The 27,610-nt window shown below is 38.8% G+C and overlaps 1 protein-coding gene across 15 annotated transcripts in view; it reads left to right on the top strand.

The window, feature by feature from the left end:
- Positions 1 to 27,610, top strand: part of NRCAM (neuronal cell adhesion molecule) — a 158,791-nt gene that overhangs the window by 23,120 nt on the left and 108,061 nt on the right. The window lies entirely within an intron of this gene.

Genomic DNA, 27,610 nt, shown 5'->3' with positions numbered 1-27,610 from the left:
AGGGAGTTTCAGTTTTGCTATATCTGGAGTTAAGATTAGAAAGGCAAAGGGTAGCTTGTATTTAAGAAGAGGTGGCCAATAGACTATGAAGCAGTTAATTTAGTGCATTTAGATATTTGAATGACATGAAAAGATGCTTTAAATATTGTCCAGAGCTTGAATTAAAATGACCTTGTCAGTATCCTCTGGAAGAAGTCGGGGGAAGTGTGGGTACTGGGGTTAGGCAGGTTTGCAGAGAGAGGTCATATTGCTGAGAAACAGTGTTGGAGATAATGGATAAGGCTAAGAGATTGGATATTGCTTTGGATAGCATATTTTGTCTGAAAAGACTTTTTGTGGATATAGCTTTCCTTTTTTCCTCATTTCTTTGCTTTAAGGCTTTATATAATACTATATCTCAATTAATCTTATCAACAGATGCCCTGCTTGTTTATAACACTCTGTTACTGTAATTTCCTTATTAACCAAGGCAGCCAATATTTTTACTGATAGTGTTAGTGCTCCAGACATGCTTGAGATCTGAGTCACCATGGTCAATTGCAGAGGAAACAGTGGTCTTGGGGATCCAGCCTAATTATGGCTGACCCACCACACACCCCCAATTACTTTGTGGAGTTGGGTGAGCCCGAGTTCGATATTCCAGTCGGGTCAGGGGCAGGTGATGAAGAAGGGCTTGAAAAGAAACCAGTGGGCAAAACTACCCTGGAGACCTGGTTACAGTCTGAGACCAAGCTGGGCATCCTCAGCTGCTCCTAAAATGTTAATTGTCCGTGTTAATTCAAGGCCTTCAACTTGTGCTTAAAATCCTTGGTGTGGGCATGGCCCTCCCGAGTCCCTGTCTTCTGACAGAGGTTGGGATCACATTGTTTGCACATAGTTTGTGGAAAAACATCAGTCCTTGCTTTAATAAGGCTACTTGAGATTAAAATTGCCTTTGTGGATGAAGGGAGAGGAGAAAGCTGTATGCATTTTTTTCCCCTGCAAATTAATGGTGCTAATTGTTTATCTGTTCGTTCCTGCTATCTCATCTCTTCTATCTGTATCAGACATGTTTGTTCAGCTTCTTTTTCCATTTTTATGAAGCTAGCACCAGTAATATCTTTTCATTGCATTATTTAGTGGTGGGACAGCTTTTAAACTATTCACTCATGCCTTTATAAATATAAAAACCATGCCTATTACTGCTGTGTTTTCTGATTTCTAGTCTAGTTAATATCAAGAGGAGGTTTGTACAAAGCTGTTTTACAATGAAGCTGGGAGGAAAATATGAATTACCGTGGATGAAGTATGATCTGTTTAATATACATTGGTATATTAATTTGCTTTGAAATTGTCTAGTGTTGCTCCTATGGCATCTTTCACTCCCTGTTGCACTGTTGCTCTCGGGCTCGTGTTTGTGTACTTTGAAAGGAAATGTAAAGATTCCACACTGTCTCTAGGGCAATGGCCTCATCTGTGAGAGGTTTTCCCTCAGTCTTTTTCTTATCAAAGAAATATGCAATTAAAACACAAAGGAAAGTCCTCCCATATTCTTCTCCTGGGCTGGATTAATTAAATGTGTAACAGGCTGTTGTAGTACCGTCTCTGTGATCACAGACATGCTGGTAGAGAATAGAGCTGACAGATGAAGGCAGCGCAATGCACTGCTGAAGAGGAGTCTGTCCCGGGTCTCTTTTCCCACTATCCCTGAGGCAGTTCATCTCAGCACAGTAGCCTATTTCAGTCTTACAGGGCTGTACTGCAAATCTCATTAAAATATGATTGAAATGAAATACAGCAAAATTTATAAGACAAACTTGATTAGAAGATGAACTATTACAGTCATGTTACCCCTAGGTGTTACTCAATCATTAGAATTTATATTTTATTTGTATTTGAGAGCAATTATCTGTTCTAACTAAATCTTGATTTCTTAAAAAAAAATCATAATTTTTGTAGTTGATTTATGTTTGCTAGAGCCAGAAACTCTTACTTCCTTTTTTTTTTTTTAAGTCAGACTCTGTGTAACGTTCATCTTCTGAACTGAGATGTCTTGGGTGCTGTTAGAAATAATGTTGAATCTGCAGTATCTCTTTAAGGTTGATCTTATACTCTTGCAATGATAGTAAATTTTTGTGTCAATTGAATGGGCTTATGTGTGCAACAGAAGGGGTTAATTTATCTTATGGGTTAGCCCCTAAAAAAAATCATAAATGTGTAAGATGAGGATGGGTGTGGAACTCTGTAGGAAGCATCTGTGAACAGAGAGGAGCTGAAACTGTCCTGCCTGGAGATGCACAGGTTCAGGCATGAGGAAATGATGTTTTCTTTTTTGGTTCTGCCCCAGAAAACAGGCTTGTGGCCATTCCCCTTTACCGCTTTCCTACGCTCTGTGGGTTCTTACCTGTATCTTGTGTTACATCATGTATTTGGGTCAGACAAGACATATTTTATCAGACAGAGCCCTAATTTGCCATCTGTGAGCAGTCATTGGGCCTGCTGTGAAGGAAGCAAACTGGAATAAAAACTCACAAGTCCTCGCTTGTTCTGTAACTGCACAGGGCCCCATTCCCTCTGCTTGACCTACTCAGATGTGACTTGGCCTGTGGTGTAGGGCAGCAGAGCTCGTGTGAGTCTGAGATGGTCAATGAGCCACCCAGAATCCAGGTGGAGAATATTATCCACTGTTCTTGTGTAGATCTAATGCTCAACACCATGGGGCTAGCAAGAAAACGAGCCCTTCTCTGTTGCTTTCCTGGTGAGATACCTACCTGTTGTCTTTGATTTCTGTTGGCTGGACTATTATTTTTTTAGTTAAAGTGAGCTTTTTAGACCAACCACTTTGATGGTAGTGCCTAGTTAGTACTAATTAACTTCAGTGTAGGTGTGTAGAATGTGGTGGTAAACGTCTCTGCCAAAGGTCTTCTGCACTAGTGCAGGTACCTACATCCAGAATTCAGTCCTACTTCCATTGATAGGCTAAGAGCCAGTATACTGGATCAGACCAAAGATCCCACTACTGCAGTGTCTGGGGTCTGATGGTGGATGTCTGAGAGAACATAAGTGAGAGCCAGCAAGAATATGTAATACACTCTAGCAGCTTTTCATCTTGATAGTTTTCTGGATTGAAGTTATTCTTGGTTGGTTCGTTGTTGGTTTGGTGTGTGGTGATTGTGGTTTTTCTTGTTGTGTTTTTTTTTTTTAATATCCTTCAATGCTTAATTTATGTTATTTACTTTGTGAACCTGTGCAGGCTTCTGTTGTTCTTAGCATCCCCTGTCCCAGCTTACTTACACTTTATGTGATATTATTAATCTGCAAAAAAAGGCGGTTTGGCTGGAATAAAGATAACTGAAAATTATACTGTCTGAGATCTGTAGCCACTCATGATCCACTGGATTCTGAAACTCTGAGAACTTGCTCTTAGATTTATGGATGTGTGTGTTAGATTTCATACCATTATCCACACTTAGTGGGAATTTATTCACCATTTACTTCACCAGAAAATTTATTTATGTATTGAAAACACTTGATTATCAGCATATACTCTATCAATATTGATTTGTCTTGGCGTTTCATTCAGAAATCTACTATCCCCCAACGGCGGTGATGACTTGGGAGTAAGAAAGTAGCTTAGTGACTTATGAACGTATTGCCATAAGGTTCTGTGACTTATTAAATGAGGCTTAATTTTAGCGAGATTCAGTTTTGCTGTTTTAGTACTGCGTTTTGAAATAAAACTAAGTGGTTATTTTTAAGCTGTTTGTTTAATTAATCATTAATCTAGGAAAAACAGTAAATGTTTTTATCTAGGAAATAATTTTACTGCCCCTGGTATTTTACTGGGAAAACCTGCTCTCTTGTCATTCACAATGTAAAACTAAATTATCTGTCTGGTTTTGTATGGTAAAATCTGACACCCTATAATGATCAGAGTTTGCTACTGCCTGAAAACCTTTCACGCCTTGGCACTTCTTTGTTCGTAAGGTCATAGCAAACTGCTCTTACAGTGGACGAGTACTTTCCTTATTTTTACGTACCCAACTAGCAGACCACGTGCATGTAAGCACTTGTGTGTTTTGAAATCTGTCCCTGTTACTGTGAAGGCTTCCAGCCGCAAAAGACTTCTTACACTAGGTCCAAGGTATTGAAAGCAATACTTTCAGGTATTGAAAACCATACTTCAATTTGGGGGATAACTGGCACAGATTCTGTGATTGGTTCAACCCTGCCTCCCCCTCTGTGCCCCTAGAAGAGCCCATGGCTCTGACAGCAGCATGCTCTGTCTCCTCACAGACCCTCCCGTTGATTTGAATCTTACTCTCACTGCTACCGTGTGCTTGTGCAGTCAGTCTCCCTTAGCCCAGGCAGTGAAGAGGCTGAAATGCCCGTCTGAGGTGGAAAGCTGGATGAGATGGGTCAGAGAGGCTGTGACAGCCCAAAGGGGTTCCCACTCAGGGCTCAGCACAGTCCCTGCTTGGACTTGAGCTGTGCTGTCTCCAAATGCTACAAACATACAAATGGGATGTTTCAGCTCTGCAGTTCTTGGCAGGTGCCAGGAAGAGTTTGTCTTAAATTCACTACTAGATTCAAGCCAGCCTTATGCATTCATGTATTAAATGTGCAAGCTAACAACCTCTCTTGGAGTTCAAGGTGCTGGGTGTGTCTAAACTCTTTCCAGTAAGCAGCCTGAGATCCCAGCATGAGGTTCAGAGATCTAGTCTGACTGCTCACAGCCTCCCCAGGCCTGGCAGGATTCACTAGCCCAAGGCCAGCACAGAGAACCTGAGTGGGCGTTCTGTTCCTCATGGGGTATCTGAAAGGCTGGTTATACACAAATTTTCATACAGAGCTGCTTTATGTGACTGTAATGATGGTGAGCACACCTGTACCACGCTGCCTCTAATACTAGGAGCGGCAGCACAGACATCCAAAGAGGCCATCTTATCTCTGTTGTCGCTGTGGGAGTCAACACCTGATCCCACGCTGCCCTGGAGGTGGAGGTTTCTAGCACCTGAGCTTCTTTAGGTATAGCTACACTGGACCATGCTGTCTATGGAGACACGTGTTCAGAGATAAAGCAGTTATTTGAGGTACTCTGAGGCTGAACACTGCCTCAGTTTTAATACTAATAACAAAAGTGAGTACAGATAGCTTGTAATGAATGGGGGTGGGGGATAAAAAATAAGAAAACAGAAGAAAGTGTGTCAAAAAGTGCATCTTTCCTTATGAGAGAGAGAAGCTTCTTTAGCAAGGAGGGAGAAGATAGGAGTAGGGAGGCTTCCCAGTTGTGAAGCCTGGACTGCTTCTGTGTCTTTTCCTGTTGATAGTAGTTTGATATAAATGACTCAGGTGCTAAACTGTGTGATCTGTCTTCCAAGACAAATATCTTAGCCCAGCTTAATGTCCTAGGCAGGAATAAATGACACCTTCTGGACTTGGTGAATGCCCTAAGGAGGAGTATCTGACACCTTCTGTACTAATGACTGTTTGTGTGCTAGAGCATACAGTGACCCAGCTGCAAGAGGAATTTAAAGCACTCTGAAAGAGTAGTGGCTTCCTATGGCTTAGACCAGTGCCCTGGGCATGGGAACAGGAACGTGGTGGTGTTAATATGCATAAGATAATTGCAGTCTCCACCACGTTTGGATCCCAAATGACTACCTGCCATTCTATTGTCCAACGGCGACTCAAACTAAAATGATAACCTCACTAGGCATGCGAAGTAGGAAGACTCTTCTGCTTCTAGGGAAGTAGTTACCTAAAATCTAGGACAGCAGCTTTTTCTCTGGACTGCTTTTTGGTATCTAAGGTTTTAAATTTCAGTCAAGTCAGGAGTCCTGGTTAAATGCTTGCGTAGATGAAATAGAGAAAATGATGTTGCTTTTTGCAGTTCAAAGCAAAGGATAAGTTTGTGTACACTTACCCGTTCTACTTAGCTTTAAGAGCAGTAGTTGCAATGTAATGGGTTGTTTGTGGTTTTTTTTTTTTGTTTTTTTTTTTTTTTTTTTCCCCAAGATACCAGGTCTAAGAAACTAAAAGCTCCAAGAAAGAAAGATTTGCTTTAAATGGAAAAAAGCATTTGGGACATGTGGTAGAAAATTTCAAAATATGCATCTGTCATTGAAGGTTGAAGAGTGGAATACTTTTAAATTAGAGAAGAAGGTGTGGTGTTTCAGGGTGGGTGTTTTGGCCTTACAGAAATGTAAAACTGTAAAAAATTTACAGAAATGTAAATCCCTGTAAAACAGGGATTCTTATGACTTTCATGTTTCATTCTTGCTTAATCTCTCTTAAATCAAGAGAAATATCTTGTTGGGCTTCCATATAACATCAGAGGTTTTGGCCATGATTCGTGTTCTTGATAAGCATCCTGATTTCTTCAGTAAATAATCATAAGCGACTAAAAATACCCTTTTTTTTTCTCTGCTGCATTTCATATGCTACTTGTTATGGGAAGATAAACAACTTTGTCGCTTTCAGCCTATTACAATAAGTTGTCATTATTGTCCTGTATTGAATTCTACAATGTAATATTGTCATTGTTTCAGATCCTTTCTCTTTTCTGTGTAAGACAGCCAAAGAGGCACATGGATCTGAACTACCTTTGTTAAAATAATCAATGAGGTTCAAGATGATTTATAGAAAACAGTGGGTGATCCCTCTTTGTTGGAGCATCCTTTGTAATCTTAAGGATGGCGTGTCAGTGTGGCACTGCAGTGAGCGGGCTGTAAAGAGCAAGGGTGCAGATGGAGTGATTCATAAGAGTACTGAAACGGGATGATTTCAAGTGAGGCTCTTCTAAGTTTAATTTCAGAATGCAGGAAAACATTTTCCACAAGTACAAACACTGTTGTGAGAGTATGTAAAATATTTGTTATTGTATGTTTCATTTAAAGCGTTAACCCAGCATGGGACAGTTCTTGAGTTTGTCTCTGCTTTTCCTTCTCTTGGTTTTTCCTCACTTAGCTTCTTGGCCCTAACAATAAAGACCTTGGAAAGACTTTTGTGTATCACTAGACAGATGATGCAAGGCATAAATACAGCCTTGGGAACATCTTTAGTGTCTGTCTTAGTGAAACCTGAACATAAAGGTTGATATTTTTAACTGGCAGAATTTCAACAGACTTGCATCACTGTTAGGGCCTAAGTATATTTTTTTTTTTCTTGCTGTTCTCTGCTAAGTGATGTAATGTTAAAAGCTGGAAATTTCTCCTGGTTTTTTTTTCCCTCTTTTGTTTCCTGAGGCAAGGAATTAAAGCACCCATGGCATTTGAGTGATGGTTTCAGCATTTTTTTTGGTGTGAAGGAGAATGATGTCAATAACCTCCAACTCTGATAATGATTCCCAGTTAGTCATTATTTGTGAGAATGTGCTGTATTAAAAATTCTGTGCTTTCCTGACATAGTTTTCTATTGATTTAATAGCTGTTAAAGTCGACTTGATGTCTCTACACCCTGCTAGCATGTCTTGCTTTGGAAGGCGTCTTTTTCCTCATCTGCTGTCTCTATCTTCAATTATATTTCATTTTTTTTCTGCCTGCTCAGGACTGTAATTCAGTTTACAATACTTTGTAGCAATCAGTGATATCTAGTCAATTGTCAGATGTTTGACAAACTTCAGTAAATTTCCTCAGGTGACCTCTCAAGGAGCTTTGAAGCTGTGTTGCCTTCTAGCAACTGGACCCATAAATTAACTTTTTTGAGCAGAGTGAAAAGAAGAATTCCATAAAGGCGTAAGGAGAAGCGTACTCAATTTCTTTGATACACAGAATACTTGTAGAGTTTTAACAGGAGAAAATATTTTGCTTTTTCACATTTTTCTTAGGATGAATTTGCACTGGGTGATACTAGCATTCTTCAGATGTCACTAGAAAATGATAAGACAGAAAAGTGAAAAATGCAAGAAGTGATGTAGTAGGGAATTATCTCTTTCTTTTTTTTACTTAAAGGCCATCTTCCTATTCAAACCACTAACTTGACTGAGAAGCTTTTTCTCAAATGAGCATAATGTGAAATACAATATTTAGTTAGACTTCTAAAAGTGCAGATTCTAAAGGGAAGCAGATTACTGTTGTCTGTTCTCCGCATTTCTATATTGCTTTCCAGTTCTGTTGTTTAAATGTCAATAAATAGTTTTGCAGTTTCTGTTGTTTAAAATTCTTAAAGGAAATATCTTTGTCAATTTGTGAAACTGGATAGGATGATGGGTAATTTGTTGCAAATATTTGCCTGACAGTAGTTTTTAAATAGTCCATAGCAGCCTCCGAAACCTTGACTGATTTCAGTATTTAATAAATATGTTAAGAGACTTCCTCAGAGTGTCTGTCTAATGATTGGATTTGTGACCTCTATGGCTTTATTCTCTTAATGCTACTAATTTTCAGGGGTCTTTTCCTTATTATTTTTGAGCTGTCACTAGTGTGACTTTCATCACCCCAAACTAATCAAAAAGAATTCACTAATTTTTTTTTAATGCACTAAAAGTCTTCATAACACCTCTTCACAGAGTGGAAAAATACAGTTATTGTCAGCTATTTCAGAAATAAATATGATCAAATCCTTACTTTAATATATTATTTGTTTATTTATAGGTTAGCATCTGTCATTATTTGAGAGCTAGAAAAAAATGACTTAAAACCCCCAACTCTCTTCTTGGTGAAAATGGTGTATATATAGGCCTTTTAAAAGGGTTAACATTAAGAGTATTTTAACCCTGTGTGCTTATTAAATTGATTAAACAATTCATTATAAGAATGCATTATGCAGCATATATTTGCATGTACACCGATTCACTTTATATGAATTACTCGAACTCTTGTCGTAGTCTCAGTCCTGGTGTGTAATCTGCAAGTGACTGACAGAGGAAACCGTCCACACGAAATCCCTGGAAGACCTTCTTCCCCCAGTCACTTGATTTGAATCCAACCCTTTAGACAAGGAGTTGGTGACGGTGTGGTCCATGAACAGGTAGAGAAAGGTATCTGCAGAGAAGGCAAGCTGGCAGAAGGATTAGAAAGCAAAACAAACCAAGAAAATGGGAAGCTCTATGCGGGACTGGACCTGTGACTTTTAGAACTCTTACACATCTGAACAAGACATCTTGAATCATTGGTCAGTGTATTTTGTCCTCTCACTCAAAGCTTTTTTTAATTTTTTTTTTTTGGCTTCTTAATGTGGAAAACCTGTATGCTCAATAGGAAAGCTGAAGCATCAGTTTGAAAGCACCTGGTCACTTAGTGTCTTCTTTTATGGGGTTAATATTTTAAAATGGAAAAATGGTTCTTGTTTGGATTGAGATGCTTTTTTTATCTAGAGTGTGTTTTTACCCTGCCCATTGGGAATTTCCTACTGGTTTTAGTTTCTCTAACTATAAACTGCTCCAGATGGGTTAAAAAGTTTATGTAGGTTTTTCTTAGAATGTAATCAAAACCAGAAATTGAGTTGGGGGTGGTGGTGGTGGTGTGGAATTTAGCAACATTTATTCAAAATGCAAATCTCCACCCACAATGCTTAAACCAGCAAATACTGAAGTGCCTTTTTTAAAGGCCCGTTGTGTTATTGAAAGAATCATATACTTCTGTTTCTAAGTATTGATCTATTTGATTTAATGTGAAATGAGCACACACAGCATGTGTACAAGTCTGAAATAGATGGTTGTGCTGAACAATGCATATTGCAGAGTTCCTTATCCTTAAAAATATCCCACTGTAGGTATACAGTGGAGGTTTGCTTTTGTTAAGGTCAGCCGCTTGGGAGTTCTCAATTTGGTGAATCATGTAGGATGGTGCAGTGATTAGATGCCAAGTCACGATCCAGCGCTTTGAGCTAATTTTACTTCCAGTGTGCTGCTTTTGCATTCAAAGCTCTTCTTACTGGCACTGTTATGTTGCAGACAGGAAAGGAGATCTCCTTTTGCTGCTCAGGGTTGCTCCTTCGTGCTGGGCTTCTCACAAGGGTCTGCGCCTTAGAGTGCAGCCTGTCTGGACCTGGGGGTGCGGTTAGTGGCTTCCAAGTTCGGTCTCTAAGGATCCCAGCTGCTTCCAGGGTCGTTTTAGCGGATGGCATGTATGTATATAGTAAAGGATAATCTCCTGCTTGATGCTTACGCCTGCTGCAGTCCTGAATCCAAAGCAGGCTCCTAAGAATGTGGGAACGCTGAGCCGAAAGTCAAGCATTACTCTGAGCAGAGCAGATGCTGCTGAGCCATCTGAGTAAGCTTTGTGCTGCACTGGTTCTGGATGCAGCCTTTCCTACAGTGGTTTTTAAAAGTAGTTGAGAACAACTTTCATACTTTAATACTGAAACACTTTGAAGAAAATTATACGTGAAGAAACTGTTACACAATGCTGAGCTAAAATTAGAGCTCTGTTCAAACCTGGAGAGATTAGTTTTTGTTATGAGTTCGTTCCTATTTTGAGTTATTTTAATTCATATGGGCACAGTGATATCAGATTGCTTGAAATAAATATAACTTGCAACAGTTGATCATGTCTCACCCTTTATTATTGAAGGAAGAATTGTTAGTGGTGTCTGGTTTAAAAGCTGACACTAGCGTTTGCTACAGGCAAAATTTGTTTGAAAAACTTGAGCCAAAGTAATTCAGTCACTTCTGAAGATGATGACAGAGTAGAAGTTATTAAAAAAAAAGTTTTGTTTTTTTTTTTTATTTAGACACCTTTGCCTTTCTGGCAAAGATTGGTGTTTTGCCATATCTGTGAACATTTGCCTATTACTGGCCAAGTTAAAGAACCTTTAATAAATTTCAGCATGTCCATTTTCAGTAGCAATGCATAAGCTGTAACAAATACAATCTCTACACTGAGCGTATTCCAGATCATACCTGCAGGTGTCTGAGAAGGCCTTAGGCTGTTGAGGGCTGGCCAGGGCTGGGACTTGGCAGAACTGGTGGTTTTGGGGGATAAGGAAGTTTTCCCTTTGGTTAATAATGTTGCTTGTCAGTAATGTAGAGGGATGAATAGCTGGTAATGTGGATGAGCAAGGAGATTTGGCAAGAGGGTGAATGGAGGGGCCCAGAGTCTGAGGAGCTGTGGAACTGAGGAAACTGGGACTGGGAACTGCTGGGCAATAAGGAGATCCTTGGCTGTTAGGCAGTCAGGGTAAAGTGCCTCACTCAGCACTGCAAAGGGCTGCACCCTCTTGTAGCCTGGCCACTTCTACACGGTGTGGCATTTGGCGCTGTGTCTCCTCTAAGTCCTACGTGGTATTCCTGTACCTTAAATCAATTGATGGTTTTGGAGGATTAATTTCAAAGTGTGTGGTATAATGTCAGGATGTTCTTTTTTTTATAGTATGGACTTTGTTTTATGTATGTTTTGCGTCCTGGGGAATGTAAGAGTGTATGTGTGACAGGAGCTGCCTCGGATGGTGTTGGAGCACTGTTAATGAAATAGAAGTAATGCTGTTTTATGAATGCCGTCCACTGCCAACAGCCCTCAAGTAAGGTAGTATTTCAGAAAGCTGGCTGAAGGGACCAGACAATATAGATGGTTGAGCAGGTCAGTGCTTAAGCTCCTGCACATACCTCTTCTGTGAGCAGTACACGTGTCTTTGACGTGACTGATTTGGCAAAGAGAGTTGGCCTGTGAAGTTGGGGGATGGGGAGAAAAGAATTGATCTAAAGGACTGGAAGCTTGTTTATGCACACGGATTTGGAGGATGGAAAGGATGAGTGGAGTGAATAAGAGCTAGAAAGGGAGGAGATACCAGGAGAAACTAAAGAACTGGAAAAGCTGAAGCTTGATTAGCAGTGGGCATGAGACAAAGTTAAGGAGTAGCAGTATAAGAAGAGATGGGACACAGATGTACAAGAAGTTCATCTAGGCTGAAATGTGCTTCTGAACAGAAGCCATTACACAGCTTCCAAGATTGACTCCAAAATTTTGGGGTCATCTTTCTGCTGCTGTGTAATCCACTGCAAAAGCATAAGTTGTCTCTCCTACTGGTGGTGTTTTGCAAAGAGAAGTTCACTTTTTGATGTTTCTTCTCCTTAGATTACTTGTGCAGAGGTAAGGTCAGTGTTTAGATCACTTGTAACAGACCTAAAGTTCCCAACTCTGTTTTTAAGCTATGTCATTATTTATAATGATGTCATCTGACAGAATTTCTGTCTCCAAAAATTTCTCTGAAAATCTGGTATGAAGGTTTCGTTGAAGGAAATCAGAAAACCTCAATAGAAACATTAGAATAATTTTGCAAGAGCTTTGGTCTTGTAATACATGTGCATTATAATCATTACATGATAAGGCATGCCAAAGTTGATGTAATAAATCATCTGCTTATGTAAGGGGCAGGGATGAAATTGCTCCTGGAAAATTTGATTTAATTATTGATATGGGTATAGAGATTAGCTTAAAGATAACAGTTCATCCTGCCATATGCTGTTACGAAATGTATATGGAATTGGATGGTGGGGGAAGTGCACATAGAAGGAACCAACAGGCACTCCCAGAGCATTAAATATCAAAATCTTCTGGAGAAACACTTTGCAGAAACTCCTCCATTCCCTAGGACTGAATTCTCTATTGCTTCTAGCATGGATGACTTGACTCCTCTATTTTCAGGTACCTACTGATAGTCTTACTGTCTCTTTCTCACTCTCATCTCCCGGAGCTAGTGCTTGCAACATCGCTGAACCCCCAGCTTCCAGGCTCAGTGACAGCACTGTCATTGTGGTGCTGGCGGATGCTCTGTCAGCTCTTTTCCTGCCAGTCAGTGGGGGTTTGCAACACACAAAACCCCAGCTCCTGCTGCCCTTTGGGAGAGGACAGAGCTTGGCAGCTTTAAATCACCTGCCAGCTTCACAAAAACACATTGGGTTTTCCAACTTTGTAGCCAAGATCAAAATCATCTCCAGCGGAAGTTTGGGTTTGTTAGCGTTCCTCACCCCTCCTCTTGGGGCAAAAGCAATCCCTAGGCATTGTGAAGGGAGAAATATGGGGTTTATTTTCTTCATTATCTTAAGTTTTGCTGCTTATTAGAGAAGCCAGGTGGTTTCTGTGGATCGCTCACCTTCTCAACAGGTGGTGAAAATTAATTTTGTGTCCTGTAGCTTTGACAGGTGTTATCAATATATGTACTTGATGCAGAATGAAAATGTCTTACTGTCACTGCACAGACAGTACTACAGACTGGTGTTATCAGTTAGTCAGTCTAGTGCTTTTTCCAGTGTTTCGATACCCAAGTGCCTGAAGCAGCTGCATAAATCCAGATGCATTTGTTGCTTGCCTCTGATACACAAAAATGGGAAGGATATACTCTGCAGTGATTTCAGTGAATGCACCAGAATTTATTTTAATAGGAGGCTGATTTAGACTGTCAGATGTGTGTTGAGTAGAAAGCACTTCTAACACAGGTACGTTGCAGTGTTTGCTTAAAAAGGGGCATGACTTATCAGCAGTGGCCAGAATCTCCGTGTATATTTTAAAATAACTGCCTGTTTTGAGCAGTGGATTAGGAATTGGGGTCAGAAGAATTGGGCTGAGGAGAGGCTGTGGAGTCCTGGTAGACGCAGAGTCAGGGGGAGACAGAAAGCAGAACCAGATAAGCCTGGCAAGCCACACAGACCAGGTTGAAGAACTAGTATCTGTTATCGTGATCTTGTCATCGCCTAAGTCTTTTGAAGTTTGTGTAACTGTCATACTGGAATATATCATCTACTGCTACTCTGTAGCCCTAAGTCATTTCAGCTCTCATAGGATGTGTTAAGAGCTGTTTGACCGTGCCATGTTAAGTGGTGGTTTCAAGCTTGCAGAATACTCTGTAAAATAGTCTTATGCTTAAATTTTAATTTTTCAAATAAATGAAGGTACTTGGACTTCACTTTATGTGTACACATCTGAATTTTATTAACTTGCATATTAACACAGGAGGGATGAGGGAACATACACTTTCTTCAGCTGACAGATACTGTTACTCTACTGTTTGATGTCACCTAAATTAATCCTAGTTCAGCATCACTTATATGGTTACATTGAGGAGGTCAGGTCTTCCTAAGGCTGGTAGAATAACATGAGCTGTTTTAACAGAACTGCCCTCAGCGTGAGGTTTTGGTGTGTTAGTTCTCCTTCAGTTTAAACATAAAACCAGAATGACATTCTTAAATTATCAAAAGCCGTCATTATTTTCTCAAGATTGTTTTTACAAAATGTGTAAGTCAAAATGAGTGTTCTTTTAATGTAGATATCTTCATTGAGTTGGTAGTGCTCTAACTGCTGTGAAGGCACAATTCTTGAAATGTCCACAGGAACTAGAAGCTGAAAGTTTTGTACTGCATGCTTTAAACTTGAATCTCTATGTTAAAAAAGTTCAGATGTTCTTTAATGGATTTTTTTATTCTGACAAGATGTCTATCTTATCAATGTTTAAAGTCAAAATAACATTAAACATTAATAATGCCACAGCTCTAATTTGATGTGTGTTTTAAAATCTCTGTACATCAAAGTGAGTTGGTAGCGCTCAGTGTTAACCTCAATCACTATATGTCTATAAATCCTTTTAAGGAACCTGCAGTGGCTGGGTTTTTTTTTTCTTACGCTACTCTCTTTTTCTTCCTTTAAACTGTTTGAATGCCAGTTCCCATATTGGATTTGGCTTTGTCAATAGTATACACTTCATCTCTTGCTGTTTGTAGCATTTTGAGAGTAAAAGTATATTTTTAAATTTGTTTGCTATTTGTCATCCTTGCCTGGATATTATTATTTTTATGGTAAGGGAGAACTGTGCATGCATACCAACACTGTGCTGATAGATTATCCTAGACAGACTAAAACACTGTGGTAACAGCAGAAAAAAATACATCTGATTTGCACTTGGAAAAAAGTTCCACAGCAACATTGGAATTAAGTATACTTTTGATTTTATTTACTGGATTACTATTGTGTGTCTTCAAGTCCCCAGTCTTTGTTTTTACATAATCATCATTTAGGTATTTATTGCTTTTATATTTTTCATAATAAACTTTACTGTTCTTCCAAGAAAAATGAAATAGTAGCTAAAATAATAAATAATTAGTTTAAAATGGTTAGTTTTACGTTTAAGTCTATTTGCAAACAAAACCCCCTAAAGCTTAGCAAAGTGAAAACAGATCTTTATTTCTGTATTTGTAGAAAAGAATTACTAAAAGCTTATTTACCAAGTCCAGAGGTGGCCTGCCTGAATAATGTCTTATTTAAGACAAAAAATAAATGTTTTCTTTTTTTTTGAGGCAAACTCATTATTTGTAATGGGCTATATTTGCTAAGGTAGTTCTCAAATGTGTTTTGCAGAATTCCAGTAAGACTTGGGATTGTCATAACTTGGCATTTCACCCATCGCAGCTCCTGAACTATCCTGAAGATTTCTGCTCTGATAGTGGGGTAACATCTCTGTCTATCTGGGTATGCTTTCAGGAAAGATGAATTACATACATTGATATCTACAGACCATAATGGTATAACTGAAATAAATAGCTTTGATTAATTTTCCAAGACTGACTTTTCCAGTAAATAATGAAGTTGGAGAAAGACATGAAGGTTGTTGGGAAGAAAGGCAAGTGTAACTCATTGGAACTGTGGACTTTATTAATATGCAGAGGTGCTCATTGCAGATGGAAAAGTAAATAAGGGAATCAGGGTATTCGGAGATCCCTTCTATATCATGATTTTCTTTGTGTGTCAAAATGAAACTAATACTATATACTTCAGAGTATATACTATACTAGTATATTGAATAAAACAACATCATTTAGTCATGTTGTTAAAAGTCCCTCAAACACAAACCCCTCACTTTCTAAGATCACACTTGATTACTATATATGTTTTAAGCTCATTGAACTTTGAGCCTTGAGGCTGCATTTGTTACCTGTGTGTTATCTGCATTTTTGGAGGGCAACACAGCACGTTTCTATTACCTCAGCCACCTGCTGGAAACGCATTGATTTCCTGGCCATAGCCATTTGGAATTCAGCACTGCAGGCTCTCGTACAAGTAAAACCTGTCCTAGGCATGGAGATCTCCACCAAGTTTGTAAAACAGGTAGCTGTTTTACAATTCTATATATGGCATACAATTTGGTAAGCAAAAAGTGCTTAAAAACGGATTATAGAATGATATATAATGAAATATAGAAATGATATGTAAACTATATTCCTCCTCCTCCAGTTGCAAAGTAAGATAATTTGAGTCCCCCACAATAATACCTTTGGACTCATGTCATACGCTCCTAATGAAAGGAGGAGACTGTTACGGCAGAGGTACTACCTGGCCTCAGGAGTTAATCCAACAAGCTGTACCTGTTGGTGTCAGAGAGTTATGGCTGTACCATCTTTCCAGCTGCTCCAGCTCTGTCTCTGAAGCAGTTCTAGCTGAGGCTGATCCACACCAGATTTGCTGTACAGAAGGCAAATAGTAAATAATTGAACTGGAGACTTGGCAACTCCTAGGTGGAGAAATGATTCCAAACACCTTTCTTCTCAGGCTGCTAGGAAAGAAGAGAGGCGCATCTGCTGCTCATCAGGCTGTTTGATACCAGCAAAACAGGATTCTGCAAAGGTCAGGTTATTACGAAGACTTCTAGGCTGCTCTGTGAAGTAAGGAAAAAAACTATAAAAGGTACAACTTCTCTTGAGGGTCTTTAAGTAGTAGTAAAGCCCATTTTTGTATGTATGTGAATATTTAATCTCTTACTGTATACAACACAAAATCTTGCCGTGCATGCAAATAAAAAACTGAGCCCGCTGTGAGTTTGGATATGTGGGAATTTGGCTATAATGAATCTGATGTTAATTATTTTAATACAAATTCCATATTAAAATCTTGAATAATAACTTTATACAAATCATACCCTCCTTTTCTGTCTTTTTGTATACCTTATACGTACTGCTACTTTTTTCTCCACTGCTAGTATTTGCATACTGTATTTTCTTGCTGAAACTATTTTTTGAGTGTGTAACTTTATTGTTGAGTTCACCTCTATTGCCATATAGTTTTACTGTCTTTAAGGAAAATACGAATAGTTCCATGTTCTGTTGTTGCAGAGATGAAGAAGCCATTATGCTTGTGTGGCTAGTACTTAACACTCTTTTGGTGGCTATCCTAAAAATGAAATATTTACTCTGTTCATGCAACACAAGTTCAGAGAAGTTAGTTGCTGCACTAAGTCATTTGACAGCTTACAAAATATTAATAACGTGTAGTCTTTCTGGAGATGTGAATGGCACATTGAGAGACAATACTTTGAAATCGGGAGTGTAATTACAAAGAAAAGTATCAAATGTCCTCTTTACATAACTAATACCAAATTATGCAAATGTATTTAAAATCAAATGCAGTTCTGACTAGACTGCAGGGACAAATGATTTAAGGATTTTGAATTTTATTTTTTTTCAACTCCAGGTCAACTGTCGAAATTCCTTCCAGATCAGTAGTCATCAAAATTAATTTATTTATCAGATGATTGACAAAAAGACTTTAAAATTGAGACCTCAAAGTCTTAAGCATATAGTATGAAAGGGCTCTGCCACAGCAGAAGACTTGCGGTGCTTTAAGAACTTAAACCTGAAGGCAGTTTCATGTGTGATGAGCATAGTTGTTCATCGTTTAGCCTGGGAAATAGAAACCAGGTTTGAAGTGAAAGTTCTGGGAAGATGATGCCCAGAAATGCATTTATATACAACGCGCAATTTTTCCCTTTAAAAATGGGCAAATACATCAAAATGAGGGCTTTGTACATGCGAGCAACTCTGCCAAGTCCGGGTGTGCATGTGTGCACACAGGTATCATGCAGAGCTGCTCAGTTTATAATACCCCCCTTTCCCACTTTGTTCTGCACCAGTTGCTAATGAAGGTGGTGCCTCGAGGGTCCTACTCTGTGGCCAGCAGTGTGTAGCTATGAAGAGCTGGGCCAGAGGACAACTGAGACAGAATCAGGAGGTGTCTCCATGCGTTTTGCTGTTCAGAATCTGCTTGACTGCTGGGTGCTGTTCTTCTGGGTGGAGCTCTTAAACTTGCAATTTATTGGGAGGATTATTGCAGATTTGTGCCTTTTCAGACAAGCAGCCATGACACTGCAGTACTTGCTGGAGGAGAAGCTTGGGATAAAATATGCTTTTTCGAACTAGATTCAAGCCCACATCTTTTACCTCTGAGGAAAATCCCTATTCATCACGTTTTAGGATCTTTGGACAGCAAGGACAAAGGGTCAGAGAAAATCTTTTTTTTTTTTTTTTTTTTTTAATTGAATATGTTCCTCAGATGTGATCTGCAGGGGGAAGAAAGTATCTTCTCTGTCTCTCTACAGAAGTGGTGCCACTGAGGGCAAAACACTGGGGTGAGCCACAGCCAGTCCTGCTTTCTGTAAAGGAGAAAGCACTGTCGTGTGGCACTTTCTCTGCCTCTCATGTTAAAGAAAATCACAGCTGTGTCAGTCTGAGCCTGATCCTCTTGTGTGCCAGGCGTACCTGGGGTGTACCTACTGAAAACAGCCCTTCAGGAGTTTCAGGTGGATTAATTTGGTTTCAAGTTGTTAGTCAAGATGCTGGCAAGACTCAAGCAGATAGCTGTGAAGTTCTTTCAAACTGTTACAGAGGAAGAATGGTGGATAGCAGGAAAGCCTTCAAGTAAAGTTTAAGACATCAATGAATTTGGGTGCTTCTAGGTGTGATGGCAGATAAGGTTGGACAGAGGAACATCAGGAGTGGAGTGAGGCCCTATGCCAGTCAGATCCTCTTTGGGTAGTGTAGCCTCAGGTGTAGTGCATATATCATGAGCAGAAGTTCAATCAATACATGCCATACCAAGAAGAAGAAAATCCTTGGGCAGCTGAAGCATCCCAAAAAGATTTCTGCTAACAAAGAAGACTCACTGTATTTTTTTTTTTTTTTCCCCTCCCCTTGAGCATGGATTGAAAACTGCGGATGCCAGAATCTTGATTGTGTGTTTTGAGTTTTTTTGTTTCCTTGGTTTTGGTTTTGTTTTCTTGTTTGGTTGGTTTTGGGTTTTTTACCAGGATCAAGATTCTAACCTGCTTTGTAGATGTCACTTTCTTCCTTTTATCCTCTTCCCTTTCTCCCTCAGGCTTGATTCTCTTCAATCTCTTTTTGTGTATTTGATGTAAATTCATTTAGGCTATGCACTAGATGTGTTTAGGGAGGTATTTAGTTTCTTCTCTAGTAATCTACAGGCGGTGCAGCATCAGCAAATCTGTTTTGTTCCTGAAGCTGCAATTGGGTTTTGAGTTGATAAATCTCCTGATCCTGGGGTTAGGAAGTGTACATTTGTGTACGCTTACACTGTGTCTCTTTGCCCAGTGTATTTAAACTGCTTTAGGCGTCCAGCAGTCAAGGACACTCACTGTGCACAAAGAGGAAGGGCAAAGCATTTGTTCCTTTATGAAAAAGGCTGGAGAACAGTACTAGAGAAAATCTTAGTATAATTAAAGTTAATGCTGTGAATCTTATTATGGAACATCCTCATCAAAAAGTAGCACGAAAGCAGAAAGAAAGCCCATGTACTTGAATCTATGGCAATACTAAGCTGTACGTGCTATAGCTGAGTAAAATAACAAAGTGAATGAACTTTGAGTTATTTGAAGAGAACTCTTCTCAGTCTGCGGTGCTGGAGTCACTTCTAGGAAACCTCGCTCTCCTTGACAACTTCTCTGTGTGATAAACAGCTTATACGCCTTATGTGTGGGAACAAAGTCTCTCCCTGTAAGAGATTCAGAGAAATCGAACCAGTATGAGCCTGCATCCCCAAAGTGTTCAAGAAGTTATTTTCTGTAGCTGGCAGATAGCCAGCTTTGGCTGGTACAATGAACATCAAGAAAATGTAGAAAGGAGACAGAGAAGCTTGAGAATGATAATCAGGACATAGATGCTACAAGGATTTTGGAACAAAAATAACAGGTTATCAGGTTTAGTTTAAAGCCTCCTTTGCCTACCATAAACAGCTGGTGACTAGTAAGGAATAACTGGCTGTGTTCTATTATAGAACATCCTTACATAAGTCTGTAGGAAAAAAACCCAAAAGGAATAAATTATTACTGAGGAAGAAACAGCAATGGATTTAACTTAAGTAAGTCCATGAAATTTCAGTGGTAGCACCTAAAACCAGTAGAAGGGGTTATGATGATGTTTTAAAGTAAATAAATTCATTTTAAAATCCTCAGAGGATCCAGTTCTTTACAATTTTCACTTGATAATAGCTCTTAACTCAGCAGCTACTCTTCAAAATTCACCTCCCAATGTGAATATTTGGAATGAATTTTTGGGAGGAGGATACACAGGTGACAGTGGACAGTCATTGTCTCTATCTTCATAGGCGTGTGAAGCTTTGTTTTCGAATGTTATGTGCACTTTGCAGTCTTTTCAGACTCCTTAATCCTAAAGGCATTTTTTATAAAGAAACCGGAAACTATATGGATCTTACTTTTGAACACAACATTTTGATCCCAGGAAACTTTACTGGTGAAGTACAGGAAACTGAATCTGGAAAATGAAAAAATTCAGTTTGCCTATGCAAAAATGTGAAAAATAATGATAGATGATTCTATCAAAACATGTGCAGGGAACATGTTAAATCAAGGCTATGCACTTCCTAAATTCACATATAGGAAATAGAAGTATTTTTCCCCTCGCTTTTCAAACAAAGAAACTGTAGTACTAGTAATAAGAATAATAAATAATAATAATAAAGAAGTCTCCAGCTGCCTAGTTAGCATACCTACTCTTGGTCTTGTGTGACCATCAAAATGAAATACTGTCCTAATCAGGTGGACATGCCAGAAGTCTTAATCAAGGTAATGATATATCCAATCATACCTGTCAATACAGAGGTATTTACTCTTAAAAGAATGTGGCTTCAGTTGTAGCAGTTAGGCTTACAGAAGCTTTTAAAACATTCAGGGTCCAAAATAACAGGTGAAACAACCAGCTCACTTTATTATAGCACTACGATAGTGAGCCTTCTATCTTCTTCACTGCGGTGACTTAACTGCACAAGCATCTTCTAAACTTGTTTTCCTGTGCCCCATCCCTGGGTACTTGTGAACCATGCCGTCTTTGTAGAGTTACGGATCCCATACCTGTTTGCCCAGCCTGAGACCAGCATCTGGGGTTAAACTCTACAACAAGGTTAGCTGTTGAGCTGCTTGAAGAGCTCAGCTGAGTATTACACTAGATAAATTTTTATGGGAGCATGACTCTGACCTTAGAAAGCATAAATGATTTGTGGCTTTTCTGGGTATTATTATATGCCTGGAAAGAGTTGAGGACATTTGGAAAGGAAAGCCAAAAAAAATGCGTGGAAAAAAACAGATGGATGGATAATCAGTATTATCAGGTAATTGCTAGATATTTTTCAGATTTAGTTTTTCATCTTTTCTAACGAGCAGATCTCAAAGTAAGGAATTGTGTGCTGCATGTGCACATCACTGTTATTTTCAGCCCAAACAGTTCAATAGGTTAAAAAGTAGTTTTGTTAATAAGACGTTCCTAATGGTTATATTAGTTTAAAGGCTTCCTGAGGCTAAAATGGTAATAAGGTATAAAACAAGATGCCATGGGTAACATTATGATTACAAAAAAAAATGTGCGTATCTCAGTGAACATTTTCAGAGGGAGACATGATTATTTCTGTTCAAGAAAAAATAGCTGCTATGAATGAAAATCTTCTAATAAAAATATATTGGGAGGTAAGAGAACCAGTTCAAAGGCTTCTTTTAAAGTCTCCATCACAAAGAGTCTGTTTTATTGTGATAGCTGCTGTCCTGACAGTCAAGTGACAGATTTTGCTATGGGGTTTGAGCTGTCCATTAAATATAGCAACTCCGCTTTTTGAAAGTTTTGAGTAGCCCACTGAGTAGCTACTGGCTGAAAAGTAGGAGTCACAGTGGGAAGCTGAAGGGGAACGGGCCTCTGGAGCATTTAGTGTTTAATGGATCTACAGCTGTAGTGAAGCAGTGTGCAGAAATAATTCTAATTAGGCTTGGTCAATCAGATGACGAAATGAGCCCTGCCCCTCCATCATTCAGCTCTAAAATTCAGAAGACAATTTCTCCTTAAACCTAGTTAAACAACAAAAAAAATCTATTCAATTGGTTATATTTTAGCTAATTTCTTGATACAGTATGCTGTCAAAGGCAGAGGGGAGCAAATAGTTAAGTTACTGTTTTGGCAAAATTGCCTTTTTCATCTGGGACTTCATTTTGGAAGGAATGATCAAATCCATGAAAATAGTGATTTTGAGAATTAAGCTTTTACAAGATTTAGATGTTACTAAATAAAAATAATAGATTAATATTGTGCCACGTTTGTGGCACGGTAAGTAGCTTCTTATTTACAGTTTCATGTCAGCTGTTGTCATTAGAATACACAGTTGTAAAAGTGCAATTAAAGAGCAATAACTTTGAATGGCAGAGGTTTTGCCTAATCAACACTATTTTTTTTTATGATAATCTTCACATCAAAAACAAATTGTCTGTAATTGTAGCTGAGAAGGCTAAAAGTCTTAAAAAAAAAAAAAAAAAAAAAAAAAGTCCTTTGCAGCTGTAGAAGCGTGGTCCATACATGAAGTGGGAGTTCAATTAAGATACTCTGGTTCTATTTCGGCAAGTTTAAGAGGTCAGGTGGATGCAGTCATTACTGAACCTTACTGGCAATCTGCTTTGAAGCAGATTCTTAAGTAGAGATTGTGCTTTTGTGAATAAAAGCGTTGTTGTAATAAGCCCTGAGAACAGAATAGGTTTCAAAGGAGCAGATTAGGTTATTGTTCTGAACCAATGCTGGTGCTAATAAATGCTGTCAGAATTCTTACTGCTACCTATAAAAAGATGCAGACCCCCTAAAGTTAGAAAAGTTTTCACTGGATTTAAATAAATAAAAAAAAAAAAGTCCAGATTTCTGGTAGAACAGAAATTAAAAGTTTTAAATAGGGCTTCTTTCTTTAGGCATTGGAAAAAAGCTACTGTTCTGTACCAGGGTTGCTTCAAGGTAGTTTCTTGGAAAGCCAAGGTGGTCCGGATGTTCCCGTGCTGTGTGTGCAATCAGTGGCTTTAATACTGTGTGCAAGCACATTCAGCTCTTCTAAAATGTTTTCGTTTATTTCTCGTTATGTCTAAATTTTCTTTCTTGTACTGGAATGTCACTACTCAGCACAAACAGTAGCTTTTGCAATGATCTGCCTCTCAGACACTGTCAGTGGAGACCAGAGGATGCCCCACTGGTAAGTCACCAAGTAGAAAGAACATAAAGGAAAAACGAGCTCTAAGTTAAGAGGCAAGTCACAGGTCGTTGCTTAGTGGGAAACTGTGGGTAAGGTAATATCTGGATAAAATCTTTGTTGATTTTACTGGCTGTGTTGTTTTTGCACTGTGTATCATGAAAAGGAACTATATATTTTTCTTTCTTTTTGTTGATAGAAACCAATTACTCTTAAACAAACAAACAAATGGAAAAATACCCTAATAACAGTGAGCATCATTTTACTAAAAGGCTCATGCAGCTAAAGCAGATTTAGCTCTGCTTTTAAATAAATACAGGGAGATGTTTAACCCCTATTGTATGGACACAAAGCCTATGCTGATCACACAGAAGCTTGGGAGGGCCGAAGACAAAGCAACGGGCTGCTGGAAACGGCTCCTCTTGTACGTGCTGCTGCACACAGTCCAGCAACAGCAGGGCTTAACAGCAGAGTTTTGTCAAGATTACAACATGAAGGGGAGCATATTACAAATTCTTACCTCTCACTAACAAAAGGAAAGGAGGGGGGGAAAAAATAACCAAACCAAAAAAGGGAAGAGGACTGTATAGCTATATGCACAAGGTAATGGCTGATTTCGCTTTTCTATTCCGATTCTTCTCAATCGTTTACATAATTGGTATTTGTGTTCCTAAGCATTAGTTAGTTTGATTTACTGAAATGGAGTGATGAAATGGAGTTTATACCTCTGAAGAGGAGAATAAACCTCTTCTATGTAACTTCCTGAAATATTTGACTTTGGTTAACAGTCTAGGAATTGAAATCAATGCATTTATTATTTATATCCATGGAGGGAAGGCATGACTCTGCAACATTTTAAAGATCAGGTGAAATTTATAGTGTTTTGATTATTATAATATGTGTAAAATTAAGGCATTGTTCTTACAGATGTTAACATAATTGAGACTGGACTACTTGCCTTAGGAGATGTCTTCATGAGGATGTGTATATAAGAAGTGAAAAACTGCAGTTATTTTTGGTGTATTTCCAGGATATTTTTTTCCATTGTTACTTTGTCAGAATCATCTGGGGTTGAGCGCTACCAGAAGTAAGACAGATATGACAGAAAGATGGATCACTGCCCTCATCAACCAACAGGGTAGTTTCTCTTTTTCTGAGGGTTCCTCATCACTCCTTCGTTCTGAAAGAAGAAATGACATGAGGGTGAATAATGGAGCTCTGCAGTGCTGGATCGCATAAAACTGCACTTAAATACACTAAATAAATTCTATATGTCACACAGCAAATATTTTTCCAGGTCCCCTGAAAATGCTTTGCATTAAATAGCTTTCTGCAGTATTGTAAAGTAAAAGAAAACTGAATTATATATGGGTATGTATATATTGTTAATTTTAGGAGAAAGACGCATATTGTCTCATTCTAGTGTCTTAACTTTTTTAATTAATATTTTGAATACATTCTATATAAAACCATTTTGCCAATCAGATTATATAAAATAAAAATGGAATTTTTGTATTTAGAATTTTTTTTACACAGTTATGTATTACAATCTATGTATTTTTCATTCAAAATTTTACTTCTCTGAAGTCTGACACCACAATTAGTAGAAAAGCTTGTAAAGCAACAATGCTATGTAAATTTTAGTTCTTTCACAAAATTTTAAATAAGTACACAGTAAGCATAATGTCAGGTGCAGAAAAGTAAAAAGTGTGCTTTACACTTACAAAATATGCTAGCAGCCAAACTCATGTACAAAAAGTCAGAAGTTACATGATCCCAGGTCATGTAACAAATTTTAAGCCAGGTTTCATCTAAACTATTAGACTTCTTTAAACCGTCTTTTCTGCCCTCCTCCTTGATTTTTCTTTCTTTTTCTTTTTTTTTTTTTTTTTTTTTAATCTCATGCTCTCTCACTCATGGTTTTCCTGTAAAGGTACAAATACTCCTGTCACTTTGGAAACCAGACATCTGGTTATTAATCTACATTTTTGGACATGAGGGTTTCCTGGCTAGGAAGAAATATATGGATCTTTACTTCTTGCTTCTCTAAGATCATGCCACCAAGCCCTTCAAAGGATCCTCTTCGTGCACTTAGCATTGTGAATAAGAAGGCAAATTTAAAAACCCCCTGAAATTGCTGCTTCTTCATTGGATCTGAGTTGATTTTTGGATGTACAGGTGCTCTTCTGTGTGTGATTTACAGACCTTATTATGATTTCCTTGGAGTTTCAAGCTTTTGTTAAGCTCCCTCCTAAGAGACTATCAGAGAAAATAAATAACGTCACAGCAAAAGAATCTGATCGTGGACTGTAAATAGGTTAAAGGCACAGATGTCAAGAAGAACTATAGCAAATATTTATTTTTGCAGCAGCATGTGTGTAGTCCAGGCATCCAAAGAGTCTGATATTCTGACCATTTCTTACCCAGCAATTGAAAACAGTTTGACTGTAGTACAGTTTCTTTTCTCCCAATAAAACACTGTAAATTGTAATTCATTATAGTATGTCCCAAACAATATGTATTATTGCATAACCATGTTTACTTCAAAAGAGTTGGGGAAACCAAGTGGTGAGGTTTCTTTCACTTCTTTTAATGAGTGTTAAAAGTCTGGGAAAGGTTACTCGCGGTGTCAACAGAGCCATGGTGTTCTGCTGTATGTGGGTTTAAGATCATGCCTAACTTTTAGATGTAGCCCTTGGGGCTACAGCTGTCCCTTGCTGGTAATAGCTAGTAATAAAAAGACAGGGACAAATTCCTGTCATCAAGGTAGGCTAATTGGTAAGGGTTGGTCTGCCTCTACATTTTAATGCTGAGAGTTGGGGTGGTTCAGCCTGGAGAAGAGAAGCCACTGGGGAGACCTTATACCACCTTCCAGTACCTAAAGGGGGCCTACAGGAAAGATGGGGAGGGATTCTTTATCGGGGGTGTAGTGATAGGATGAGGGGTAACGGTTTTAAACTGAAAGAGGGGGGATTTAGATTAGATATTAGGAAGTAATTCTTTACTGTGAGGGTGGTGAGACACTGGAACAGGTTGCCCAGAGGAGTTGTGGATGCTCCGTCCCTGGAAGTGTTCAAGGCCAGGCTGGATGGGCCTTTGAGCAGCCTGGTCTAATGGGAGGTGTCCCTGCCCAGGGCAGGGGCTTGGAACAAGATGTTCTTTAAGGTCCCTTCCAACCCAAACTGTTCTCTGATTCTAAAGTGTGCTCTGGTTTTGTCTTGGAAACAGCGAGTTGGTGGACCAAACCAGCCAGGAAGCAGCGCGAGTGGCAGGGTAGATGTAGCCGCTGCATTTATATAATACGATATGTGTGATCATTGTTGTACTCAAGTATTTTGATCAGCGAAGAGCTGTATGCACGTAGCAGTTCTGAATGCAACTTCAGTGGTGACTTTGGCTCATCAAGGTCCTGTTGGTTTGCAGACAGCTGTTCCTGCTGAATTTAGAGGTGGGGGGTAGGAAAGGATTTGAGTGCCTGAATAAAGATGAAGGCAACAAAGTGAATTACCAAAGTGGATTTCACCCCAGTGAAGTAAATTATATATGCCAAATTCCCAAAGTTACAAAGATAATGTATTCTTTGGGTGCTTTATTATGTAAGAGCAACAAGTTGATTTGCAAGAGCATGATAAAGAGCAATTTATGAGAAGTGCTGTTTGTTAAACTGGTCTGCCAGCTGGCAAACCCCTAACTGTTGACCAGAACTCTCTTGTAGCTGTTTCTTCCAGTAACAATGAAAAGGCTTCTTAAAGTACACTGAAAGAAATTCTATGGCTGTGTTATCGCTTTGGTGGGAAATTAAACCTATCTTACTGTATACTGTTGTAAATTGAGCTTTTGCAGTCTCTCCTGTTTTACCTTGCAAAATAGTGCTAAACTGCACTATGAGTAAATCAGTAACTTTAATTACTTTTCTACAGATAAAATGTATACTTCTATGTACAGTATATAAAACAATAGGTGCTGTAGTGATGCTAATCTATTGCTATTGGCTTCACTTCATCACCGGCTCACTGAAATAAGGAGTACATATAGTGGCAAGCATAGCTGAGTTTGCACATGTACTGTAAAATTAAAAGACTGTAAGGGAAATCCTCAGTTAGAAATTTTTTGAAGCTCACTTTCAAAATACATGATCCTATTTAAAGCTTGCTTGCTTGGAAGTTCAACTCCCTGCATGTGTTACCATGGAAAAATAAGCAACATCCTTCTCAACAAAACATCAAATATGTTTAAAATGGGGTGTTCAAGTAACACAGAGTAAGAGAAGAGAGGAACTGGGTGTATCATTCTTGTGAATAAATGGAGAAGGTAATAGCTGAATCCAAAACAAAAACCTCTCCTGCTGTTTCCCCTTTCTTTGTATTGTGCTTTCAATGTGGGGGGCCTTGGGTGGAAAGAGGGGGGTTGTCTGT

Source organism: Chroicocephalus ridibundus, chromosome 1, assembly GCF_963924245.1.
Source record: "Chroicocephalus ridibundus chromosome 1, bChrRid1.1, whole genome shotgun sequence".
Classification (NCBI taxonomy): Eukaryota; Metazoa; Chordata; class Aves; order Charadriiformes; family Laridae; genus Chroicocephalus; species Chroicocephalus ridibundus.
The sequence above is the reverse complement of the archived record's forward strand: the minus strand, read 5'-3'. Positions and strand labels throughout refer to the sequence as shown.